The sequence below is a fragment of the Octopus bimaculoides genome, chromosome 26, assembly GCF_001194135.2.
Source record: "Octopus bimaculoides isolate UCB-OBI-ISO-001 chromosome 26, ASM119413v2, whole genome shotgun sequence".
Taxonomy (NCBI): domain Eukaryota; kingdom Metazoa; phylum Mollusca; class Cephalopoda; order Octopoda; family Octopodidae; genus Octopus; species Octopus bimaculoides.
The window spans coordinates 18,699,759-18,707,212 of NC_069006.1; the positions used below are offsets into that span (position 1 = coordinate 18,699,759).

Here is a 7,454-nt window from a genome sequence, read left to right on the forward strand (position 1 = left end):
TTTTCTTAGCTCTCCTGAAAAAAGAATTTCTAACTTCCGGTCAGCCATTGTTATGATCAGTCATTATTATGATTGACCGTTGACTGAACACTATTCAATTTTTTTTCTCCATGTTTTTCTCCTTGTCTCCGTATTCTTTCTGTTGAAGAGCGTAGCTCGAAACGTCAAAGACTTTCCGTATTCCCGAGCGTCATACTAATACATCCTTTTGTTATTTACACCACCTGTCCTCGTCTGTTGTTTTTTCGTATATTCTCCCATATATATATATATATATATATATATATATATATACATACACACACACATATATATATTTATAAGGAAAAAGGAAAAAGTTGACTGACTTCAAACTCAGTTTTCTTTGCTATTATCAGACAGTCTGATATTAGCATGAAAGCTGAAATTTCTAAGTTACTGTTAACCTTTCCCTTGTAAAATCAATAAACATCTACTCTACTATACAGTATTGAGTACTCCATATAGGTACTACATCTACCTGGAAGGCTACTTGTGGTGGATTAATAATTATTTACCACTCAACTGTTCAGATTTTATAGGGTCCATGTTGTTACTCTTCTTGGGTGGTAGTCTTAATTCAACGTAGTCACTTAGTGCACTCTGTTGTAAATATTTTGGCAAGGCCTTTGTCTAAGAATCCCTTTTGAAATGTAGTTTAGTTTTCTGTTTTCCCCTTATCTTGTATCAAAAACGCCACAATAAGGGTCATAGCTGTCTAAACCATAAAAAAAGAGAAAATCAGGACTAAGCATTGTCTTTTGTAAACACCTTGAACCTTTAACCCTTTAACATTCAGGTTATTCTACGAAAGGTAACCCTTATTTGTTCACATTGTTTTGAATTTATCCAACATTATCTTGTAGCCTCATGATTTTGATTATGCAACTGTATTTTTTTGAAGCCTCTGGCCAGTTTGAACTTAAAACAGGTAGAATATTTTGGCTGGATATGTCTAGTTTAAATGCTAAAGGGTTAAGAGATTTTTATTTTACTTTATTTTATTAATTATTTTCTTTTACAATTTATAAATATAAAGACTGGCAAGATTTCAGAATTAGAAGGTTAAGGAGAAGAATAAGACATTTACAGAGAGCTATGACCTTGACTAACTTTGGCAAGGTGAAAAAGCATAGCGCCAAGAGGCAAAAATAATGAGAAATTAAGTGAGATTTCAGTGCTAATTATAGGTAGTTTTTGATTAATGTAGCTTAGTTTCCCTAATTTTCTTCAGAACTAGATATATCTGCAAGTAGGGTTGTAGTTTTCAAATTTCATTTTAAATATAGTGCAATTTACTTTGTGAATTTATGAAAATGTATCACTTTAAGACAACACATCATCATAGATGAAGATAAATCAAATAAGAAAACTTTAAAAGCAGTCAATTGCACACACACACAAATATTCCTTTTCTTTAGAATGAAGAAATGAAAACAAGAAATAGGTGTGTTCTTTTTTTTAAATGAAGACAAAAGAAATAAATATGTATTATATATACATGTGCATGTATGTATGTTTGTGTGTGCGTGCATATATATATATATATATATATTTCTTTAAAAGGAAAACAATAGATATATATGTGTGTGTATCTCCATAAGTGAAGTGTGGATCAGTTAGTTTGCACTGACATTGGAGTTGTATAAGTTGTAACAATGAAGTGAAATCAAATACTGATATTTTGAAATCATTTAATTCATATGTTTCAGGTTTGTGTAATATATGATAGGAAGTGCTTCCGTTATGTAAACCTTTCCCAGTTAAAACATTTCAAAATGCATGTGTGTATGTGTGCCACAGAAATGACCTCTCCCTGACCTTTGAAGGAGAATGCTGAAAGTGTTGGCTGCCTGGTTAAGAATGATGAAGACAATGTTGACCTAGGTATTGTTCAAACAGACATTAGAACAACAGATGTGGCATATGGTTGGAGATAAAAGGAGAATATGGCAAAGACAGAAGCAGATTGTTTTCTATTCATTGAATGCTTTGAAAAGTTTCAGCCAAACAGGAACTGTAGCAACAACAACAGCTAAAAAATAGTAATAGTGGTTTGAAATTTTGGCACGGGGCCACCAGGTTTTGATGGGAGGGTAAGTCAATTACATTACCCCAATTATTTTATCGACCCTGAAGGGATGAAAGTCAGAGTCAACCTCAGTAGAATTTGAACTTAGAACAAAATGGAAATATTTTGAAATAAAGATGGATGAAATCCCACTAAGCATTTTGTCCGGTGTGCTAACAATTCCGATACCTCACAACCTTAACAAATAAGGTATAGTCAATTATATCAACCCCAATACTCAACTGGTACTTACTTTATCGACCCTGAAAGGATGAAAGGCAAAGTTGACTTCAGCAGAATTTGAACTCAGAATGTGAAGATGGACGAAATACTGCTAAGCATTTTGCCTGGCGTGCTAACGTTTCTGCCAGCTCACCACCTTAAAATAATAATAATAATCCTTTCTACTGAAGGCACAAAGTTTTGTGGGGAGGGGACTAGTCGATTGCATTGACCCCACTGTTTGACTGGTACTTAATTTATTGACCCTTTCAGGATGAAAAATAAAGTTGACCTCAATGGAATTTGAATTCAGAATGTAGCGACAGACAAAATACCACAAAGCATTACGCAATGCATGCTAACAATTCCTCCAGTTATCTGGGTTATTATAATAATAAGAGGAAAAAAAAGAAAAAGAAGAAGAAGAAATGATAATAATAATAATAATAATAAAATGACTACAACAACAGATCTTTCAGATTCAAAAGAAACTTCTATATTTGTTCCTGAAGTTTCTTATTGTGGTAGTTGTATCTCCTTCAGAGTGACCTCAACATGGCCACTCAACTTGCTAAAAGCAGCAGCCAAATTTTCCTAGTCCAGAGTAGTTTGCTATATTAGAATAAAAGATGAGGTGAGCATGCTTGAGATGCTTTGGAGTATAGATCTTACTCAATGCAGTACTGACTTAGAGCCAAAAAAAGAAGCAACTTCCATGCTCCATGTACAACAGTGACTAAAATCACAGTACTAAATTCCTATCTTGGTATACAACCTAACCAATGTGGAGATGAGCAGACAACAGTATGATGAGAAGCAGGGTTTGTGGTGGTCAGGGCCTCTTGTCTAAGCACAAAAATTTCACCTGCATTTGAATTTGAAAACTGTCCACTTAAGTCCTTTAAAATTCATTTGATTAAGAAAAAGCAAAAAATGTCCAACAATTTAAATTTTAAGACTGGAACAAGAATTTAACCATTTAGCATTTAAATTAGTCATATCTAGTCCAATATTCTACCTGTTTTATGTTCAAACTGGCCAGATCCAGCTTCTTACATCTACCCTACAATGTCATTTTAGAAATGTATGATTAATTTTTTAAAAATGTGATTAAGGAAGCATAACATTAAGGGATTAATATTAGTTACAGATCTATGAATTTTTTACCATATGTATTCCTGTTTTAGAAGAGATCAACAGCATTGCTATATATTGAAAGAGATAGTTAAAATGATTTGTGGCAAGAAGGGCTTCCAGCTGTAAAACACTACCTCAGAAAAACCATCCAACCTATACCAGCAATTAAAATAAAAGACAAAATGCTACTACTGCTGCTGCTGATGATGATGACATTAATGAATTTGAAAAAATTTACAGATTCTTTACTTTTCTCAGAATGGATGCAGTCCTGGCAAGTCCTTATCTAATTGCATTTCAATCTCTGGTACTTACTAATGAGTGAGGTCCCTGATTTTTAAAAATCTCCCTCAAATCCATAACAATTTCCCCCGCCCACCACTATTCCTGATACAGTGAAGGATTAGAGCTTAGTTGTTGTACTGATTGAAGTATATTATAACATATACTCTGTCACCAGCAGCTACTGATCTCCAGCCATTTACAGGAATGAAGAACATAACGTAGTTTCTATTGGGTCACCCTATATGCTAGAAATAATTACTAAATCTCCCTCAAACCAAACACCTCTTCTATCTTATGGAAAGGGGTGGAAACATTAGATAATACAGTATTAAATACATCTAAAAAGACAAGATGGTCATGCTTGGAAATACTTTAATCAGAGGTTTATGTCATCAGGCTTTACCTAGGGTTAAACAACAACAGAAATTAGAGACCTGCTACATGGTTGTTTGACCTACTGAAAATAGCACCCAAATAAATCACCCTCAAATAATTTTCTACTGTCTTAAAAATGGATGTACTGGTTGATGTAGTCTGGGGTAGGACATTGCCAAAAATACAATAATAGGATGGATAGTCATGGCTAGAATGTCTTTGCTCATAGGTCTGCTTGATCACGGCTGATCTGTGTTTGAGCAACAATAACATCAACAACAGGAACCAAAGTAGAGGTTAGAAGAAACCTATGAGTCTGGGTCCAAGATGGCTTACTCTTTTCTAGTTCACCACCTTACTCAGATTACAAAATCCCTGTTGGAAAAGATCATGGGATTCCAATAGAGCATGGACTTCAGTTTGCTCTGTCAACTGAAGCCATAAAACAAAAAGACTCTTAGTATTATAATTTATGTCTTCTGTTTCAAAAGATTTGACTGTCGGCAACTGTGTTGTAAAGTTGTTTGAGCAAAACTAATCAATAACCACAACAGGAACAAAAGCAAGTTCAAGAACAAAAATATTTGAAAGTCAAATAAAGACAGCTTTTTTTTTCTTTTTTCTTTCAAAACTGAGTTTGCATTTTCTTCATTTCACACAAATTTTGAACTTAACTCAAAATATAGTTTTGTTTTTTATATTTTTATATTCAAGGTAGTACAAAGTCATTTTCTATTTTAGATTTCACAACTCCCGATTTTTTTTTTCTTTTTTTTTTGTGTGGATTACCTTAAACAAAATATTCACATAAACAAACCTCAAACATTCAAAAACCAAAGAATAATCTCTGACAATAAATTAGAGAGAATTGGAGCTAAAATAAACTGAGCTGTTACAGAATACAGTATAGTAAGGGTTTGATTCTGCAAGTCTGAAAATGGAAGGCATCTGTAGGATTTACTTACTATAAGTAGTTCAAAGAAATGTTTAAGGTTCAAAATAGAAAATATCTAAAGAGAAAATTTATTTGACCTTTTCATGAAAAAAAGTCATTTAAATTTTAAAATGGAAAATGATTTTCAAACCACCCTATAAAAGATATATATATATATATATACATTTCAATCAATTCTAAATTTTTCATGCAGGTTTACATTTTTCTTTTAACCCTTTTAAACCAATCCACCTAAGACTGCCCCAATCTCTATGATACAAACTCTTAGTTTTAAAGTGATCTACATTAAAATCTTCCATCAAAATTTCATATCAAGTTTTATTCCAAGTACCACTTTAAGCATGGCAAAGTTATTTTACTAAATTCTTTACTATTTTCAAAATTAATTGAAACAAAGGCAGTGTAATGCAACAGAAATATGATAACAAAAGGCTTATGTGAATTCTTCAATATGCTCTTTATGGTCACTCATTTTATCAGTCTTCTTCACTAAATTATTTCTCTGACTTCAATGAATTCTCCCTTTCTCAAATCATTTCCAGTCAATTCTTTTCTCTTTTTCCATATTTAGACAAGTCTCCTCTCAAGTCTTAACCAATTCTGTTCAGTCTTTAACTGATTCTCTTCAGTCATCAATTAAATGCATTCAGTCTGACCAATTTTATTTAGTTTTTAACATGTTCTATTCAGTCTTTAACCAACTCTCTTCAGTCCTTAACCGATTATCTTCAGTCTTTAACCAATTCTCTTCAGTTTTTAACAAATTGTTTTCAGTCATTAATTAATTCTAGTCAATCTTTTTCACTAATTTATTTAAGCAATTTTTCATAGAATTTTTCTTCTCCAAGTCTTCTTATCAGATATTTTTATATCTAGTCTTGCTCAGTAAAAATCCCTTTTCTAAACTTTTTAAAAAAAAAAAGTAAATCTTCTTCTGATATAAACAATATTTCAAGATAAAATTCAAAAAATCAAAAAAAAAAAAAAATTACCAAACAACAATAAAAAAAATAAAGAAGCAAACATTTTTTAAATACTCACATAATAAATTGATAGTATCAAATAATCACTTTAACCAAATCCCTGTAAAATCCCTGAGGAGGTTATGTCTGCTGTTCTTTAAGAAGGGACCACGGGAGATTTTAAGTGTGAAGGGCTGTATGTAAATGTGTAAAGTGCTACAAGGTAATATATAATATAGGATATGTTATATAGGATCTAATTCTTATACGTGCATATATATAAGAATTGATATAGGTAGCTACAGCCAAGGGATATCTCAGGGGGTTATCAAAAGGACGTAGTAAGTTGATATCAAAGATATGAGGATATCAGAAGATATCAGGAGACCAGGAAATAAAAAGAAGAGGAGATAAAAAAAGAAAGTGGGTAAGGGGCAGCAGCAGACTCTTTCAAAGTGTTCTGTCTTCGAGAGACAGAGAGAGTGAGAGAGAAACCAAAGAGTGATATATAGAATAGGATGTCTGACAAAGTTTGTCAACAACAACAACAAAGAAAAAAAATGGTTTCAGTGTCGACTGCTGGGATGGATGTTGCGTTGCAGTGCTATTCTGCCAGAGTTGAAACTACTGTGCAGAACTAACAGAAATGCTCAGTTGAGGAACAAAATAATAATGGCTTAATTTCTTTTGTTGAAGAGCGTCAAGAATTTCGGTTTAATTCTTTCCTTCTTTCTTTCTTTCTTTCTTTCTTCAATTTTGTTTGCATTTTCTTTTTCTTTTCTTTTTAGGTATGTTTTCTTTCTTTTCTTTTAGATTTATTTATTTATGTTTTTCTTAATTCTGTTCCTGTCTGAGATCTACTGATTATTTTTGGTTGTCTTTTGTTTTAGAGAGAATTGTTGTTGTTCTTTTTATCTTCTTCTTCACGTTGTTTGAACGTGCACATGTAAGTGCGTGTATATATGTACATACATTTGTATGTGTGTGTGTGTGTGTGTGAGAATACATATATGTATATGTGTATGCACCTGAGAATATATATGTGTGTGTGTGTGTGCACGCACGTGTATGTGTGTATGAATGTATGTATGTATATGTATGTATGTGGGTGTGTATGTATGTATGTGTGTGTTAAACCTAACTTAACCGTAGCAGTTATACTTATCCAGGAACTTGCTTCATTGTGCTTCCTACTTACACACCTATCATTCTTTCTGACTCCACCTCCAAACAGACGCCACCCCAGTCAACTACCCGTGTTAACAAGAAGGTAAACTAAACTTCCTCATGGAACATTTACCGATTTGTTTACTTCTTTGTTTATTTGTTTACGTATTCCTTGTTTTTACACCGAAACTTCACAGATTTCTGAAGATGCTGTCAACCCCCACTTCTTGCCACCACCACCACCACCACCACCATCACCAAT

The 7,454-nt window shown here is 32.8% G+C and overlaps 1 protein-coding gene across 1 annotated transcript in view; it reads right to left on the reverse strand.

Moving 5' to 3' along the window:
• The window catches only part of LOC106881619 (smoothelin-like protein 1), a 50,067-nt gene extending 43,005 nt beyond the window's left edge, over positions 1-7,062 (reverse strand). The window contains exon 1 of the mRNA XM_014932084.2: positions 6,105-7,062. The gene's annotated coding sequence lies outside the window, so the exon portion shown is untranslated. The remainder of the gene's footprint in view (positions 1-6,104) is intronic.
• Positions 7,063-7,454: the final 392 nt, after the last annotated feature.